General features: G+C 31.7%; 1 non-coding gene across 1 annotated transcript; it reads left to right on the top strand.

Annotated features, from left to right (window-relative positions):
• The first annotated feature begins 20,661 nt into the window (after window positions 1-20,661).
• LOC139873921 (small nucleolar RNA R71) lies at window positions 20,662-20,768 on the top strand. The gene has a single exon (XR_011767631.1). It is a non-coding gene; the product is annotated as a small nucleolar RNA R71 (small nucleolar RNA).
• Window positions 20,769-21,245: the final 477 nt, after the last annotated feature.

Raw genomic sequence — 21,245 nt, 5'->3', positions numbered from 1 at the left:
CACCATTCTCTATATACACGCCTACGTATATTGAACAAACGTTCCCAATCATTAAAAGTAGAATTACCATACATTTATATAAGTAATTCTCTGATTGGATCGGCCAATCCCACTGTTTCTAACGGTTCCCAATCTATTACCCTAGGTACTTCAACATCATTAGACTGAAGGGTGTGTAAGTTTCTTTGATATTTTAGATATTCTATCCAAAATTGGTCAAACCTCAAGTTTGGGTGTAAATCTACCTCATGGATATTTGAAAATGAAATGACTTGATGAGGTATATTTTGTCTGTATTGGTCATTAATCTCCTGTTCGTCAGCATTATCAGGAGGAGCATTGCGAGCCTGAGATGCGGATGAAGATTCACCCCTTTCAGTCTGCAAAACACATTAAACACAATTTTTGTGCATCCAAATATGCATTAGTGTTAGCAGAATCATAAATTAAAACAATCATAATGACATGTTTAATCATATTAAAATTCATACGCATTTTCACAATATTAACAGTTCTACACTTTTACAAATAAACATATATGAAAATGTATACAATGTTCCTTATCATTCATCTTCTAAATCATGTCAAAAATAATCATTATAGCAATTAAACTAGTTCCAAATGGCATTCATATCAATTAAATCGAGTTCATGCATTTTTGACTCAAAAAGTCCACTTTAATACTCAAAAATCATGTTTAGGATCAAAGTTTTGATCATTTAGCAACCTAAACATGTTACACTACTTAATTAAGCATGAACCATCAACAAAATTCGGCCATAATCCGTTTATATCAAAAAGCCCCAAATTTGCTCAAGAACACAAACCCTAGATTACTCAAAATTTGAAGTTTAAGGCTTCTAATCATGTTAAATAGCATCAATCTAGGTTATACAAGCATAATATACAAACAATTTAAGCACAATTAAGCTAGAAATTATCAAAATCAAATTAGGTATAATTTTGCTCAAGAACACTAAAAATCCGAATTAAAGAGTGTTTGGATGTAGAAATTACCGATTTCCTTGAAAAACTTCTTGGCAAGTATCTTCTCATCGTGATTTTAGCAAGAAATTTGATGATTAACGGTGAAAAATTGTGTTTTTAGATGGTTTTTGTGGGTTTTTTCGCAGAAAATATGTGGGTGTGTGTGTTTGGGGACTGGTGTCGACCAGTTATTCTAGTCTGGGTTTTTGTATCTCCGCGAGTGCAGATGTGGTACCCACTAACCTCCGCGAGTGCGGCTTTTTTTATATAAAATCTTTAATAATAAAACAATTAATTAAATTTAAAATTTTGTTTTCCTTTTTATTTAGGACGAGGTTGTTTCGGTACGTTTACCTAGTCCGTCCCTCGACAAAATTTTAAAATTTGTCATTTTAAAGCGATTGTTTTAAAAGCAAGGATTTTTGGGTTTTTTAAATATTTTTGGCATACTTTAAATCAATAAGATTAAAAATAATGATAACAAAGTTTCTCGCCCCGCCCTTGGGTAAAGCAATTTCGGTTACATAACCTAGTCTTCAACTTATGACGAATTTTAGAAATCATATTTTTAACTTAATGAAATAAAGTAAATTTTGTTTTTAAATTCACACCAAACTTAAATTTAAAATGCATAAAATTTCATATAAATATTATTAATATTTATATATTTTAGTTTTACAAACTTATATTAAAAATATTAGTTTTTAAAATATTTACAAACTTAAATATATTGATTTTAAAATTTTACAATATTAATTTTAAAAATATGGTAAAAATAAAATTTAAAATCTTTTTGGCCTTTTATCCCACTTTAATCAATCAAATATTATCAAAAATATACGCCTCTCTTTTGGGTAAAGTAATTTCAGCTATATTACCTAGTTTTACTCCTGACGAATTTTTGAAATATTTTGAATTGATTGATTAAAGATATTTATACCTTATGAATAAACGGTAAATTTCGCAGTGATGAATTAAATTTTTGTATGATATCAATAATTTCGGTTTTGCATACCTAATTTTATTGAATATCAATTTAATACTCTATAGCGAACGATTCGGCGTTTATTATTAAAAGGTTAAAAGCAATAAATAAAAACAAATAAAAACTTTACATACTTACCTGTGAGATAGAATACTTAGAGACCTGCTTTAGCCGACTCATAGGAGAGTCGTTCGATTTGGTTTTCCATAGCTACGTAAGTGTAATCTCGATTTTTTAATAACTTTTCTTCTAAACATATGAACGGTCCTTCTCTGCATAAAGTAACGAATTCGGTATTTGAATATTGTGACGACCCGGAAATTTCCAACCAAATTTAAACTTGATCTTTATATGAATTCGACACGATAAGCAAAGTCTGTAAAATTGAGTCTTAAAATTTTGAACTATATTCATGAGATCATTTGACCTTTGACCATTTCCGACGATTCACAAACCAATAAATAATAAATAGAAATATATATGATTAATATACATAATTATTAATTGTATGTATATTATAATATATATAAAATGTAAAGATATTAAATATTAAATATTTGCTATTATTTAATATATATTATATTACATAATTAATAATATGTAATATTGATATATTCAATTTAAATTTAATAATAAATATAGTTGTTATACTAATGTTATTATTACTTCATGATTATTAATAGTAATATAAATATCAGTATTATTAGTATTACTACATATGATATATAAATATGAAAATTTATACATTTAAATTTTTATAATATTATTATTACTAAAAATTATAAACTTTTATTATTATCATTATTACTTTTATCATTAGACTTATTGTTATTGAATTTATTTTGATATTATTATTATTATCGTTATTATTAATATATTTATTATTATTATTATTAATATCAATATTATTATTATAAATTAATTATTAATATTAATTAAAGATAATTAAATTTAATAAATTCGTACAATCTGTTTTGTCCCTATCTGTTCTAGTTTTTCCTTCATTCCCTGCTACTGATTGAATCCTGTCTCAAGTTTCTTACACCTTACATCAGATCATAGTAACCTTTATCAAATAGTCATGATATCAAACAAATTCAGTTTCAATCGATTGTAATTATATGAATTTTCTTCTGACAGGATAAAGAAAGTGTCGAGTAAATCAAGCTATCAAACAAACGTTAATTTAACTACATTAGCTGTAATTATACCTTTGTATCCATATAAACTTCTACTAATACAAATCGATGGAAAAACAGAAAAATTAAATTAGAACTTTCAAAGAACATCACCACCACCTTGATCATAAACAGCCACACAAACATGACTTCAACGAAGATCAACCACCTTCAATTTTTTTTATCTTTTCTTTTCCATCGTGAATGGCCAACACATCATCACTGTGAGATCATTCTTCTTATACGTTTTCATCTTTTGTAAGATTTCAATATATATATATATATATATATATATATATATATATATATATATATATATATATATATATATATATATATATATACACACACACACACCATATCGATCGCCTTCAACAAAAACACCCATCGTTACCTGCCACTGTATTTTTTTTATTTGATTCAAAATAGTCACAACAACGAACAAGTAACCTTGTTAAACTACTACTACCACTTCTCACATTTCGATCAAGTAATCACCATACGCCACCTTCTATCTTCATAACCATCACCAAAACCAAATCCACATATTCCCCTCAGTTATGTATATATCTATACGTTTACACACAAGAACCACTTGAAACCGCCAACACCATTACACCATTCAATTCTACAGCTTCTTGTGTATAATATTCTTTTTTTTCTCTTCTTCCTGTCTTGCTCGATACCCAAAACCTGCTGTCTGATTTCTGTTTTGGTTACAACTGCCAACCATCAATTTTGTTGCTGTATAAAGGAAACGAACGAATAAAGCTATATATATATTTCTTCTTTTGTGGTCGACATAATGAGGCATATAAGGGATATATATAACAAGTAGCTACGTTTTATTTTCATTCGATGGAACCCTTTGTGAAAACCCAAATAACCCCACTCATGCACTTATATTATCGGCCATTTGTTGTTTTAATTCACCTACTTGCAATATTTTTGGATATACTAATCCACTGAAACACGTAAATGAGTGTGAGCTATTATGATTATGATAGTAGTGGGTCGTGAGGAATTTTAAAGCAAATGGGACGTTCACATTTTTTTTTTAATCATATCAATAGTGGAGCATTATTAATAAAGCAAAGGGGATCGACTACTTTAGGGGATTACAAGTAATGCATTATATTTTTCTAATAATTAGAGTGGGGCTCGATATATAATATCACGATTAAAGTTGAAGTGCAAAAGTGTCGTGGTGTTAACCATTGATGTGTGGTGCTAGTATAGATTAGTTTATATATACAACTTGGATTATTAAAGATTAATTATGATGATAGTGGTAATAAAGAGAAGGATGAAGTGAGGATAAAGTTGATAACTATGATCATGCTTAATCATTTAATATTTATACAAAGTATTGTGATTGCAGAAAATTTGTCTGTTCGATTAGGATATTGGAACATGATTTAATAATAATAATGATCGATATAAACATGGAGATGATATGTCGTATGCGTTTATGACTGATAATGATAATTGGTGATGATGAATATAAGTAACAGTGATTTAATGATGATGGGAGAGGTTGATAAAGCATAATGATGATGATCATCATACGATGATCGATGATGAAGAGGTATGAGAATTAGGATGATGATGATAGATTAGCTTAAGATGACAGATTGGGTTTATAATTTAAGAAGATGACAGACAGAAAAATTGGTTAAAAGAAATTAGTTTTTGAATTAGAACAGAAAGTAATGAGCAGAGTATGGGTTTGGGTGTGTGGGGTGTAACTGAGAGGTCACAGGTTCGGGTCCCGATTTGTGGCATTTTTTTTTTTAGAAAAAGGGAAACAGGAAGAAAAAGAATTATATAGATATATGTATCATATTAGTCAAGAAAATCAGATACAAATGAATGGTTAAGATTGTTTTCGGGTTAGCGGGACGTCACGGGTTCAAATCCGGACTTGGGCATTTTCTTAAGGGCTACTTCATTGAGGTAGTTTACTTATTACTCTATTATTATTATTATTATTATTATTATTATTATTATTATTATTATTATTATTATTATTATTATTATTAAAATAAAAGTTAGTTACATAAAATATACATAATAAAATTATATTAACTATTTAAAGTATATAAAATAAATATATTTACACATGAGTTATTAAAATAATAGTTATATTAATAATAATACATAAATTATTCGACTTCAATTATATGTGTTAATATATACATAAATGATATAGGTTCGTGAATCCAAGGTCAACCTTACATTGTTCAGTTTCGTCGTATGCATATTTTTACTACAAAATATCGTACGGTGAGTTTCATTACTCCCTTTTTAAATACTTTTGCAATATATATTTTTGGGACTGAGAATACATGCGTTTTTTATAACTGTTTTATGCAATAGACACAAGTAATTGAAACTACATTATATGGGTGAATGATCGAAGCCGAATATGCCCCTTTTGCTTGGTAGCCTAAGAATTAGGGAACATCACTAATTTTGAGAATTAGTGCACGCCTAATTGACGCGAATCCTAAAGATAGATCTATTGGGCCTAGCGAACCCCATCCAAAGTAACGGATGCTTTAGTACTTCGATATTGTTTTATATCATGTCCGAAGGATTTCCCGGAATGATATGGGATATTCTTGTATGCATCTTGTTAATGTCGGTTACCAGGTGTTCACCATATGAATGATTTTTGTCTCTATGCATGGGACGTATATTTATGAGAAATGAAAATGAAAATCTTGTGGTCTTTTAAATTGATGAAAATGATTATTTATGTTAAACTAATGAACTCACCAACCTTTTGGTTGACACTTTAAAGCATATTTATTCTCAGGTATGAAAGAAATCTTCCGCTGTGCATTAGCTCATTTTAAGGATATTACTTGAAGTCATTCATGGCATATTTCGAAAGATGTTGCATTCAAGTCGTTGAGTTCATGAAGATTATTATTAAACCATTTATAGTTTAGATATATTATGAAATGGTATGCATGCCGTCAAATTTCAATGTATTAAAAGTTTGTCTTTTTAAAAACGAATGCAATATTTGTAAAATGTATCATATAGAGGTCAAGTACCTCGCCATGAAATCAACTATTGTGAAGCGTTTATAATCGATATGGACTTCGTCAAGATGGATTAGGAAGGGTCGTTAGAGTTGGTATCAGAGCGGTGGTCTTAGCGAACCAGGTCTGCATTAGTGTGTCTAACTGATAAGTCATTAGGATGCATTAGTGAGTCTGGACTTCGACCGTGTCTGCATGTCAAAAGTTTTGCTTATCAGTTTCGTCAGAAAATTTTTTGCTTATCATTCTTAGTCTAGACACATCTATTTGCATTGATTGCATGAATAGTGTATAGACAAAATTCATATCTTAGCGTATCTGCTAATTCATATCTTATCGTATCTGTTATTGTTACCTTTGTCTGCCAGCTTCCGTAGATTCCTCCGTAACTTATGGGTTTTTGTATTATATATGCATATGTAAATTATGTATTGCAGGGTACTAGTCTACATCCTATAATCTGTTTTTTACCGAAAATTCTTCATCTGATCGTACGAGATGAATCCCTCAATCAGTTCGAATTCCTCGGATTCCCGCAGCTATTCCGATATGGAGTTTCACCTAAGCTCCGAAAGTAGTGTCACCAGAATGAATCAACCAATCATCCATCCCCAATTCATCTGATGGGTTCGTAGCCTACTTAATCATTAGAGACAAAAAGAAGGTGATCCTTTCCATCAACCAAATTCACCTCTTGGCGAAGAACCTGAAGCATTTACCGGTGAACCAGTCCGAAATATCATTTTCACCCTCATTTCCCGAATATCTCGTCATGATTACATACTATCTCAGATTCTAAACCTTATTCATTCGCTCGTTCTTACCGACAATCATCCCAGAGTAATCGAAGAAATCAACGAGCTTCGCGCTTGAGTAATGATTTTTGGAAAATATGGTGCAAAATATACCAGCTTCAACAACATCATCGGCACCAATAGTACCATAAGTAACAGCACCAGTACCATCAACAACACACGCCTCAACATCTCATTATGTACCTCGAGTATAATCACCGTTTTATGTATCGATCTACATCAATTACCTTCATTCTTCATGGCGATTATGTAATCTCTAAAGTCTTAGAGATTATTTATTCTAGCTCAAACCGAAAAGCAAATGAGATTAATATCATATTAACTCATTAAATCCATGATTACATCTGAGGAAAATATATATGTAAGTATATTTTTACAAAGATTGTAATTAAAAATTCTTTCGTACAAACTGTTAATGGTGAAAATATTTTAACGGGTAGGTAATACCCGAGGAATATTTAAATTCACATTAATAAGTACACTGTACATTCTTTCAAATCTAACTCAACAGTCATTTACTATCCTATTTACAACCACCGATATACGTATCCATTCACCACAGAATAACCCTTTTCATTCAATTTCATATTTGGATTTTGATCTATCAGAATCCAATAAGTGGCATAATGAAGAAAACATTGGATAAAATAAAATTTGTTAGAAACAAATCAATTAACTATGAGAAATTTTGTTAAGAATCCACGCTAACAAAATCCTAGCTAAATGTTCCTAGCTAACTGTTAATTCCGTATTACCTTTTATTTATCGCAATTTATTTATCTCATTTTATTTATCGCAATTTTAATTCTCGCAATTTTATTTGTCGTCATTTAATTTCTGTTATTTATTTTACGCACTTTAAATATCGGGACACGTATACAAGGTTTTGACATATCATATCGACGCATCTATATATATTATTTGGAATAACCATAGCCACTCTATATGCAGTAATGCTGGAGTTAGCTATACAGGGTTGAGGTTGATTCTATAATAATATATATAGTTTGAGTTGTGATCGAGTCTGAGACATGTACACGGGTCACGATATGTATTAATTAATTCGAATATTATACATTAAACTATATATGAATTATTGGACTGTAACTGAGGACTACCAACATTAGACAATTAAAATGAATTAAAATATTGATTATAAAATATGAAACTAAACAATTCTTCAAGTTTGCCACTTGATTTTATCTTAAACCTCATTTGTATCTTGACGTTTACAATCTACGTTCAAACCTTTCATAATCCTTGAAAATACCTCAATTGAGAGGAGGAACCAACCGCACTTCATCTACGAAAGAAAAGATTGATGCATATTGTTATGCACCTGCAAAACACTCAGAACCTGAGTAAACATTTAACACATGTCTGTGCTAGCTCCTTGACATTATTACTACCGAAAATAACATTGTAACTCTTTTCAAATTAGCCAAATTTGTCACAGCTCCAGCAAGTCAATTTCAACTTTTCAGTCGAACTAGCCTTACTATAACCTTGATATATATGCGTAATCTTTTATTGTTATCAGGGAACCTTTTATATTCCACCATATTACCAGCAGATGTACCAACAACCTCTTCGCTCCTTGGTTTAAATCCCTCCGACAAATCACTATATTTATCTATTGAAGTCTCATCATGTACTCATCTGCATCTTGTAACAAGAATTGTCATACCAATTACCGGGAATCAGCAAATCTGTATTGTGAGTCTCGCAACGTTTCCACATCAACAGTTATATGTATCCATATAACATTTATCTCTTAGAACTAAGATCTTCCATTCTGAAATTCTGAAAAGCACCCAGTCTGTGAATTAATACTCTGAATTTTGAAAAGTTGAATGAAGCAACAAAAACTGTAAACGACCTCAACAGCCAAAAGTTGATGATAAAGAATTGTATGTTGGCAAAGCTCATAAAAAGTTTGAAACTGAAAAACTGATTGAGCAAACTACGAAGGAGTCTCTGAACAAAACACAAGGACTAAACTTGTACATTAAGAATCTTGATAATTCTGTTTCTGATGAAATCTTTAGCGAATACCTTGCTTTTGACTCCAAAATCTTACGGACAAATTTTCTTCACCATCCTTTGATATTAGAAATTCCAAAATATCGTCGTATCTTTCATTATAAATATCCTCCATATTTCTGAAGATATTTTCATAACTATTCTTATCTAAAATCATTAATCTCTTCGTGTTATCAGTGTTACATCATATAGAAACTGCTAGTTTCTATATTCTGTAAACTTTCGAGCTTAAAATATGAATGTTATTAAAGTAATGTTGGGAACTGATGCATGAGTTAGTATAATATAATGACACTTGATCAACGTGATTATATTACAGTAAGTCATGTTGAGTTTCTAATGGGAAACGTGATTATATTACAGTAAGTCATGTTGAGTTTCTAATGGGATGTGATGATTCACAGATCATACGTCATCATGTGCCATGTTCCATAACTCTTTCATTCTGTTTAACTTCTGAACATATCAAGAAAGTATATTCTTGATAGTTCTATTCGCAGTGACTCTGGTAATTTGACAAATCAAAACGTGCTATTACGTACTTTCTTGTTTAGAACATTAAGTTCATTCGAAACTCCATACTTATGAATTTTGGACCGTTACTCGTTTTACTAAGAGATCGAGAGGAGAATAAAAAGGCAAAGAGCTCCGAAACATAAGGGAAGATACAAAACTTGACAACAACACTGAAATCACAAACCGTGTACATTAATATGAATAGCAATATAAAGACACGGGAGTATGATAAACACAATAACCCCAAGAACTAAGTAGAAGTAAACAGATTCCTCCGGTGGTAGGTGAAAAAGGAGAATGATCGATATGAAGGCCAGGAATATATCCAAAAATTAAAACTGGATGAAGCATATTGACTGATGATTTGAAAGTATAAATTAAAATATAGAAAATAGGAGTGGTGGGAAGTAATGGAGCAGAAGAAGTTCATTTATAGTGAAAATACCAGACAAAGTAATCGAGACAGATGATCGCATTTAATTATAGAAATCTTAATTTCCATAAATCCTGAAGAATCGGATCTTATAGATTTCCAAGACTTTCTTTTAAAATTCCTGGATTTCCGGAAATCAACAGTGACTACGTCAAAAAGTTAAATCTCTATCTCAATCTTTTGTGATAGCTTCACTCGTACTCTTCACATAAATCAAATTGTTTCATCCATATTACTCAATGGTAATAAAACTCTATTTATCAGCTCATATGAGTCATGAAAACATACTTATTGTCCGCCATGACCATCCTACTCAAATTTCGGGACGAAATTTCTTTAACGGGTAGGTACTGTAACGACCCGGAAATTTCTAACCAAATTTAAACTTGATCTTTATATGAATTCGACACGATAAGAAAAGTCTGTAAAATTGAGTCTTAAAATTTTGAACTATATTCATGAGATCATTTGACCTTTGACCATTCCCGACGATTCACGAACCAATAAATAATAAATAGAAATATATATGATTAATATACATAATTATTAATTGTATGTACATTATAATATATAAAAAATGTAAAGATATTAAATATTAAATATTTGCCATTATTTAATATATATTATATTACATAATTAATAATATGTAATATTGATATATTCAATTTAAATTTAATAATAAATATAGTTGTTATACTAATGTTATTATTACTTCATGATTATTAATAGTAATATCAATATCAGTATTATTAGTATTACTACATATGATATATAAATATGAAAATTTATACATTTAAATTGCTATAATATTATTATTACTAAAAATTATAAACTTTTATTATTATCATTATTACTTTTATCATTAGACTTATTGTTATTGAATTTATTTTGATATTATTATTATTATCATTATTATTAATATATTTATTATTATTATTAATAATATCAATATTATTATTATAAATTAATTATTAATATTAATTAAAGATAATTAAATTCAATAAATTCGTACAATCTGTTTTATCCCTATCTGTTTTAGTTTTTCCTTCATTCCCTGCTACTGATTGAATCCTGTCTCAAGTTTGTTACACCTTACATCAGATCGTACTAACCTTTATCAAATAGTCATGATATCAAACAAATTCAGTTTCAATCGATTGTAATTATATGAATTTTCTTCTGACAGGATAAAGAAAGTGTCGAGTAAATCAAGCTATCAAACAAACGTTAATTTAACTATATTAGCTGTAATTATACCTTTGTATCCATATAAACTTCTACTAATACAAATCGATGGAAAAACAGAAAAATTAAATTAGAACTTTCAAAGAACATCACCACCACCTTGATCATAAACAGCCACGCAAACATGACTTCAACGAAGAACAACCACCTTCGATTTTTTTTTATCTTTTCTTTTCCATCGTGAATGGCCAACACATCATCACTGTGAGATCATTCTTCTTATACGTTTTCATCTTTTGTAAGATTTCAATAATATGATATATATATATAAATATATATATATATATATATATATATATATATATATATATATATATATATATATATATATATATATATATATATATATATATATACACACACACCATATCGATCGCCTTCAACAAAAACACCCATCGTTACCTGCCACTGTATTTTTTTTATTTGATTCAAAATAGTCACAACAACGAACACGTAACCTTGTTAAACTACTACTACCACTTCTCACATTTTGATCAAGTAATCACCATACGCCACCTTCTATCATCATAACCATCACCAAAACCAAATCCACATATTCCCCTCGGTTATGTATATATCTATACGTTTACACACAAGAACCACTTGAAACCGCCAACACCATTACACCAATCAATTCTACCGCTTCTTGTGTATAATATTCTTTATTTTTCTATTCTTCCTATCTTGCTCGATACCCAAAACCTGTTGTTCGACTTCTGTTTTGGTTACAACTGCCAACCATCAATTTTGTTGCTGTATAAAGGAAACGAATGAATAAAGCTATATATATATTTCTTCTTTTGTGGTCTACGTAATGAGGCATATAAGGGATATATATAACAAGTAGCTACGTTTTATTTTCTTTCGGTGGAACCCCTTGTGAAAACCCAAATAACCCCACTCATGCACTTATATTGTCGGCCATTTGTTGTTTTAATTCACCTACTTGCAATATTTTTAGATATACTAATCCACTGAACCACGTAAATGAGTGTGAGCTGTTATGATTATGATAGTAGTAGGCTGTGAGGAATTTTAAAGCAAATGGGACGTTCACATTTTTTTTTAATCATATCAATAGTGGAGCATTATTAATAAAGCAAAGGGGATCGACTACTTTAGGGGATTACAAGCAATGCGTTATATTTTTTAAATAATTAGAGTGGGGATTGATATATAATATCACGATTAAATTTGAAGTGCAAAAGTGTCGTGGTGTTAACCATTGATGTGTGGTGCTAGTATAGATTAGTTTATATATACAACTTGGATTATTAAAGATTAATTATGATGATAGTGGTAATAAAGAGAAGGTTGAAGTAAGGATAAAGTTGATAACTATGATCATGCTTAATCATTTAATATTTATACAAAGTATTGTGATTGCCGAAAATTTGTCTGTTCGATTAGGATATTGGAACATGATTTAATAATAATAATGATCGATATAAACATGGAGATGATATGTCGTATGCGTTTATGATTGATAATGATAATTGGTGATGATGAATATAAGTAACAGTGATTTAATGATGATGGGAGAGGTTGATAAAGCATAATGATGATGATCATCATACGATGATCGATGATGAAGCGGCATGAGAATTAGGATGATGATGATAGATTAGTTTAAGATGACGGATTGGGTTTATAATTTAAGAAGATGACAGACAGAAAAATTGGTTAAAAGAAATTAGTTTTTGAATTAGAGCAGAAAGTAATGAGCAGAGTACGGGTTTGGGTGTGTGGGGTGTCACTGAGAGGTCACAGATTCGGGTCCCGATTTGTGGCATTTTTTTTAGAAAAAGAAGAAAAAGGGAAACAGGAAGAAAAAGGGTTATATAGATATATGTATCATATTAGTCAAGAAAATCAGATACAAATGAATGGTTAAGATTGTTTCCGGGTTAGCGGGGCGTCACGGGTTCAAACCCGGACTTGGGCATTTTCTTAAGGGCTACTTCATTGAGGTAGTTTACTTATTACTCTATTATTATTATTATTATTATTATTATTATTATTATTATTATTATTATTATTATTATTATTATTATTATTATTATTATTATTATTACAATAAAAGTTAGTTACATAAAATATACATAAAAAAATTATATTAACTATTTAAAGTATATAAAATAAACATATTTACACATGAGTTATTAAAATAATAGTTATATTAATAATAATACATAAATTATTCGACTTCAATTATATGTGTTAATATATACATAAATGATATAGGTTCGTGAATCCAAGGTCAACCTTACATTGTTCAGTTTCGTCGTATGCATATTTTTACTATAAAATATCGTACGGTAAGTTTCATTACTCCCTTTTTAAATGCTTTTGAAATATATATTTTTGGGACTGAGAATACATGCATTTTTTATAACTGTTTTATGAAATAGACACAAGTAATTGAAACTACATTATATGGGTGAATGATCGAATCCGAATATGCCCCTTTTGCTTGGTAGCCTAAGAATTAGGGAACATCACTAATTTTGAGAATTAGTGCACGCCTAATTGACGCGAATCCTAAAGATAGATCTATTGGGCCTAACGAACCCCATCCAAAGTACCGGATGCTTTAGTACTTCGATATTATTTTATATCATGTCCGAAGGATTTCCCGGAATGATAGGAGCTATTCTTATATGCATCTTGTTAATGTCGGTTACCAGGTGTTCACCATATGAATGATTTTTGCCTCTACGCATGGGACGTATATTTATGAGAAATGAAAATGAAAATCTTATGGTCTATTAAATTGATGAAAATGATTATTTATGTTAAACTAATGAACTCACCAACCTTTTGGTTGACACTTTAAAGCATGTTTATTCTCAGGTATGAAAGAAATCTTCCGCTGTGCATTAGCTCATTTTAAGGATATTACTTGAAGTCATTCATGGCATATTTCGAAAGACGTTGCATTTAAGTCGTTGAGTTCATCAAGATTATTATTAAGCCATTTATAGTTTAGATATATTATGAAATGGTATGCATGCCGTCAACTTTCAATGTATTACAAGTTTGTCTTTTTAAAAACTAATGCAATGTTTGTAAAATGTATCATATATAGGTCAAGTACGTTGCCATGAAATCCACTATTGTGAAGCGTTTATAATCGATATGGACTTCGTCTAGATGGATTAGGACGGGTCGTTAGAAATATGTTTGATTGTTCGAACATTTACCTTCGTGTGACCATTTTCCGCATTTATGACATCTTTCAAGGTGTCGTGCTCTTCTTTTTATTGCGGATTTTGATTTTCCTTTACCAAAATGTATCTTATTATGATTGTTCCTGAGTTCTTTTCTCACTTCGTCCATTTTGCCTCTTATGAATGGTACCACTTCACTCGGGAGTGTGTCATTATTACATTTAGTAATCAAAGCGTGTAGTAGTAGACCATGGTTCAAATCAAAGGAATTCTTTATCTCGTAAAACCTAAAAGAAATAAAAATTCAGAATGGGAGGAGAAGACTAGTTCTTTAGGGTCTGCTAGGGAAAGACCATTCGAATTCCATTTTCGAGAATTACACGAAAATAGAAAATCTAACTCTAACAGAAATATATATTATCCTTAAAAAGACTTGATTCTCCCCAAAGTTAGTTACATGTGGTGTTGAAATTGTGATTAACTTCATTGTTATCTTCAATTGGATCATCAACAACTTGCATATCTCTGACTTTGGCTTCAAGCCATTGATTGATTTCTTCTGTAACATTCACAAATTCAATTAACATTGCCTTTTCTTTAGGCAAAAAATTGGATACTAATCGGTTACATAACTTAAAGTTCCCCTTAATCCTAGCATCTTGAATCCGTTTATAAAGTTTCTTCATTGAACTGTTGAAAACGGGTTCATCTAATTTCGTATCAATAACGGGGTTCTTTGTTATCGGGTTATCATTAGGTGTTTCTTCATCTTCCCCACACATAGGCGTTTTTATGGGTTCAACAGTTTTGGTTGGTGGAGATCTAAACTTTCGGTCACAAAGGTAACCGATTTGTCACCATCCCTAAGTGTCATTCTACCTTCTCTTACATCAATAAATGCTAGGTAACCGATTTGTCACCATCCCTAAGTGTCATTCTACCTTCTCTTACATCAATGAATGCTTCGGTGGTTGCTAAAAATGGGCGACCTAAAATTAGAGGAATATCAAGGTCTTCCTCCATATTAATAACTATGAAGTTTGCAACAAAGGTCAAACTTCCCACTTTAACAAGTAAATTATTGGCTATTCCAACCGGATGTTTAATGGTTTGGTCAAATAATTGAACACCTATGCTGGTTGGTCTTAATTTACCCACACCTAATCTTTTGTATAAGGAAAGAGGCATAACATTTGCACTTGCTCCTAAATCTGCGAGTCCATTATACATAGCACCATCATTAATTAAGAAAAAAATGATAAATTCACCTGGGTCTCCTACTTTAGTAAGTAGAGTTGGTTTGTTAACCTTTTCTGTGTGATCTTTTCTTAGTTCTTTCACTTCTACTTGAACTTCTTGTTCACATTTTTCTTCGTCTCTTGGAATAGGAGGTTTGTATAGGAATTCTTCTTCATCACTCCAATTTGAAGCTTCCCCATATTCCAATTTTGGTTTTTCATATGTTGTTGATAACATATTTATGTTTTCATTCTGATGGTTTTCTTGGGTGGTGAAATTATGATTGACTTCATTGCCAACTTCCATTAGACCATGTATGTAATGTTTAACTCTGCGACCATTAACTTTAAATTCAATCCCATTTGAATTTATCAACTCTATTGTTCCATATGGGAAAACTCTTTTGACTATGAATGGTCCAGACCATCTTGATTTCAATTTTCCAGGAAATAGCTTGAATCGTGAATTGAAAAGAAGAACTTTGTCTCCTTCTCTAAATTCTTTTGAACTTCTGATTCTTTTATCATGCCATTTCTTCGTTCTTTCTTTATAGATTAACGAATTTTCATATGATTCATGTCTTAATTCTTCTAATTCGTTTAGTTGACTTAACTGTAGACGTCTGGCTTCATGCAAATCAAGATTACATGTCTTCAAAGCCCAAAATGCTTTATGCTCAATTTCTACTGGAAGGTGACATGCTTTTCCGTAAACAAGTTTAAAAGGTGTGATTTCAATTGGAGTTTTGTAAGCTGTTCTAAAATCCCAGAGTGCATCCTCCAAATTCATGGACCATTCCTTTAGATTTGATCCTACAGTTTTCTCTAGAATACGTTTTAAAGCTCGGTTGGTATTTTCAACTTGTCCACTTGTTTGTGGATGATAAGCGGTTGAGATTTTATGAGTTACTCCATATCTTTTGAGAACTTTCTCTAGTTGATCAATACAGAAATGAGTACCCCGATCACTTATTAAAGCTTTCGGTGTTTCGAACCTTGCAAAAAGACGTTTTAAGAAGTTGGGAGAGCTTGTGCTTCCACCCATTTAGATACATAATCAATGGCAACGAGAATGTAGGCATTATTATGAGTTTTTGGAAATGGACCCATAAAGTCAATACCCCAAACGTCAAATACTTCACATACTTGAATGACATTTTGTGGCATTTCATCACGTTGACTTATTTTTCTGGCCCTTTGACATGCATCACAGGATTTACAAAGAAGGTGTGCGTCTTTGAAAATTGTAGGCCAATAGAATCCAGCATCGTAAACTTTTCTTGCTGTAAGTTGAGGCCCATAATGCCCTCCTGTTGGTCCTGTGTGACAATGGTTTAAGATTTGACCAGCTTCATCCCCGAATACACATCGACGTATTATTCCATCAGGACAACTTTTAAACAAATGTGGATCTTCCCAAAAATAGTGTTTTATATCACTAAAGAATTTCTTTCGTTTTTGGTACGACAACCCTTTTTCAAGGAATCCACATACTAAGTAGTTTACATAGTATGCAAACCATGGAATTTCACTATAATCGATTTTCAATAGATATTCATCAGGAAAGTTATCTTGTATGGCCGATTCATTTAGAACTTCTAATTCAGGATTTTCAAGACGAGAAAGATGATCAGCGGCGAGATTTTCTGCTCCCATTTTGTCTCGGATTTCAATATCGAACTATTGTAAGAGTAAGATCCAACGGATTAATCGTGGTTTAGCATCTTGTTTTGAAAATAAGTATCTAAGAGCAGAATGATCAGTATAGACCACCGTTTTTGCTAGAACGAGATATGAACGAAATTTGTCAAAAGCAAAGACAATAGCGAGGGGTTCTTTTTCAGTAGTTGTGTAATTCGTTTGTGCTCCTTGTAACGTCTTACTAGCGTAATAGATAGGTTGAAATCGTTTTTCAATCCTTTATCCTAAAACGGCTCCCATTGCAAAATCACTTGCATCGCACATGAGTTCAAATGGTAGATTCCAATTTGAAGTTATTATGATCGGCGCATTAGTGAGCTTTTCTTTAAGAATATTAAAAGATTTGATGCATTCATCCGAAAAGATGAATGGAGCATCCTTTTCTAGGAGTTTATTTATAAGAGTGGCAATTTTAGAAAAATCTTTTATGAAACATCGGTAAAAACCGGCATGCCCTAGAAAACTCCTAACTCCTCTAACATTAGTGGGATGTGGAAGTTTAGCAATTACATCTACTTTAGCTCTATCCACTTCAATTCCTTCCTTTGAAATTTTATGATCAAGAACGATGCCTTCTCTATCCATGAAATGGCATTTCTCCCAATTAAGTACTAGATTTGATTGTTTGCATCTAATAAGCATTCGTTCAAGATTAACTAGACATGTTTCAAAAGTATCACCGAAGATTGAAAAGTCATCCATGAAAACTTCCATGCATTCCTCTATCATGTCGTGAAAAATTGCCATCATGCACCTTTGAAAGGTTGCAGGGGCATTGCAAAGTCCAAATATCATGCGTTTATAAGAAAAAGTACAATAAGGGCACGTGAACGTGGTTTTCTCTAGGTCCTCGGGTGCGATTGGAATTTGAAAGTATCCGGAAAAACCGTCAAGAAAATAATAGTAATTATTTTCGGCTAACCTTTCCAACATTTGATCAATGAAAGGTAAGGGAAAGTGATCTTTTCTGGTGGCGTCATTTAATTTTTGATAATCAATACAAACACGCCATCCTATTACAGTCCTAGTAGGAATAAGCTCATCTTTTTCCTTTGTGATGACAGTCATGCCACCCTTCTTAGGTACGCATTGAACTGGGTTTACCCATGGCCTATCAGAGATTGGATAAATTAAACCTGCATCTAGCAGTTTAATAATTTCCTTCTTAACAACATCTTGCATATTAGGATTTAGTCTTCGTTGGCGTTGCACATATGTTTTATGACCTTCTTCCATAAGGATTTTATGTGTGCAATATGAAGGACTTATGCCTTTAATGTCATGAATCTTCCATGCAATAGCTGGTTTATGAGCTTTTAGCACAGAAATGAGTTGAGATTTTTCATTTTTCGTAAGAGAAGACGATATTATTACAGGTAATTCAGATTCACCAAGTAAATAAGCGTATTCCAAATGGTTTGGAAGTGGCTTTAACTCTAATGTCGGTGGTTCTTCTATCGATGATTTATATCGATATCTGTCTTCCTCTTTTAGCATTTGAAGTTCTTCTGTTGTTGGTTCATATTCATTAGCCATAAGTGTAGCTAACATTTCAGCTTCATCAATTGGTTCAGTCCCTTCTCTTAAAAAACATTCTCCTATTCCTTGTAATTCTGGAAATTCTTGTAACAATTCTGCATGTGAATCTATAGTTTGAATATAATAACTTGTATCATCTGCAGATTGCGGTTGTTGCATGGCTCTATCAACAGGAAAGGTAACACTCTTGTCCTCTATACTTAGGGTCAGTTTCTTACCGAACACGTCTATTATTGCTTTAGTCGTGTTTTAGAATGGTCTTACTAATATAAGAGGAACTCGAGAATCTTCTTTCATGTCCAGAATAACAAAATCTACTGGAAATACTAAAGTACCAACTTTAACTAGCATGTTCTCCATTATCCCTCTAGGATATTTTACTGATCGATCGGCTAGTTGTATACTTATTCGTGTTGATTTCAATTCTCCAAGGTCTAGTTTAGCGTATAGTGAATACGGCATTAAATTTATGCTAGCACCTAAGTCTGCCAATGCTTCTATTGAACTAAGACTACCCAGAAAACATGGAATTGTGAAACTTCCTGGATCTGATAATTTTTCTGGTAGTTTATTCAACAGTACTGTAGAACAATTAGCATTCATAGTAACAGCCGAAAGTTCTTCCATTTTCTTTCTATTTGTGATTAGATCTTTCAGGAATTTGGCATATCTTGGCATTTTTGAAATCATATCAATGAAAGGAAGGTTGACATTTATTTGTTTAAACATATCCATGAATTTGGATTGCTCGGCTTCAAGTCTTTCTTTTCTCATTTTACTTGGGTAAGGAAGTGGTGGTTGTTATGGTTTAACATAAGGTTTAGTCTTAACTGTGTTATCTTCATTAACCTTTTCAACTACCGGTTCTGTTTCCTTATCTTGCTCAGGCTGTGGTGCCTATGTAGTAGGAATAGAGTCATCAGAAATTACAGGTATTTCAGGTGGTTTAAGTGTAATACCACTTCTCGTGGTAATGGCTTTAGCTGTTTCATTCCGGGGGTTAGCATAAGGTAGACTCCCGGGTTTTCTTTCACCTATCTACCTTGCTAGATTACTTACTTCTTGTTCCAGATTTTGTATAGAAGCTTGTTGATCATTTTGTTCATTAGTTTGTTTCTGAGATGTGAAAAACTGCGTTTGAGATTCAACTAGCTTCGACATCATGTCTTCTAAATTTGGCTTTTTGTTATCGGTTTGTGGTGTTTATTTAGAAAAATTGGTCTTTGCTGGTTGTAAGTATTATTAGATACTTGTTGATTGCTAGGACCTTGTTGGTTGTTGTATAGAACATTTCGGTTATAATTCTAATTTTGATTGTAGTTTGGTCTTGGCGGTTGATAATTACCTTGATAATTATTTCCAGGCCTTTGGTTTATGTATGAAACATTCTCTCGTTGTTCCATTGTTTGTTCAATACTGAGACAATCTTTTATCAAATGTGGTCCTCCACACTGTTCACAACTAATTCGTATTGCGTGAATATCCTTCGTCATCTTTTCTATTCATCTCTCGAAAGCATCTAACTTTGCGGAAATGGAATCAAAGTCATGGCTATAATCGGCTCTAGCCGCTTTAGATGAACGAGGAATATCTTTTTCCTGGTGCCACTCATGTGAGTGGGAAGCAGTGTTATCAATAATTTTGTAAGCTTCAGTTGCGGTTTTCTTCATAATGGAACCACCAACTGCTATGTCGATGTCTTTTCGTGTAGTAATGTCGCACCCTTGGTAGAATATTTGTACTATTTGATAAGTGTCTAAACCATGTTGAGGACATCCTTTCAACAACTTTCCAAATCTTGTCCATGCCTCATATAAAGTTTCATTTAGCTTTTGTGTGAACGTAACAATTTCTCCTTGAAGTCTCACGGCTTTAGATGCCGGAAAGAATTGTTTAAGAAATTTTTCAACTAAAACATCTCATGTATCAATCGCCCCTTCAGGTAACGATTCTAACCAATCTTTGGCTTCTCCCTTTAAAGTCCAGGGAAATAACATGAGATAGATCTGTTCATCCTCAACTTCTCTGATTTTGAATAGAGTACAGATCCTATTAAAGGTTCGAAGATGTTCGTTTGGATCTTCTTTTGGCGCACCACTAAATTGGCATTGATTAGTTACCAGGTGTAGGATTTGTCCTTTGATTTCATAATCTGGTGCATTAATGTCTGGTTGAGTAATTGCGTGACCTTGGCCAGTGCGTTTAGCTCTCATTCGGTCTTCCAGACTTAGAGGTTCCGGATTTCCCATGATTGAATTTGTTGAATCTGAATCACTAGAGGATTCTGATTTAATGGTTTCTTCCTCGACAATCTCTGGATGAGTAATTTGTGGTTCAGGAGG

Source organism: Rutidosis leptorrhynchoides, chromosome 10 (genome assembly GCF_046630445.1).
Source record: "Rutidosis leptorrhynchoides isolate AG116_Rl617_1_P2 chromosome 10, CSIRO_AGI_Rlap_v1, whole genome shotgun sequence".
NCBI classification, from domain to species: domain Eukaryota; kingdom Viridiplantae; phylum Streptophyta; class Magnoliopsida; order Asterales; family Asteraceae; genus Rutidosis; species Rutidosis leptorrhynchoides.
The sequence above is the reverse complement of the archived record's forward strand: the minus strand, read 5'-3'. Positions and strand labels throughout refer to the sequence as shown.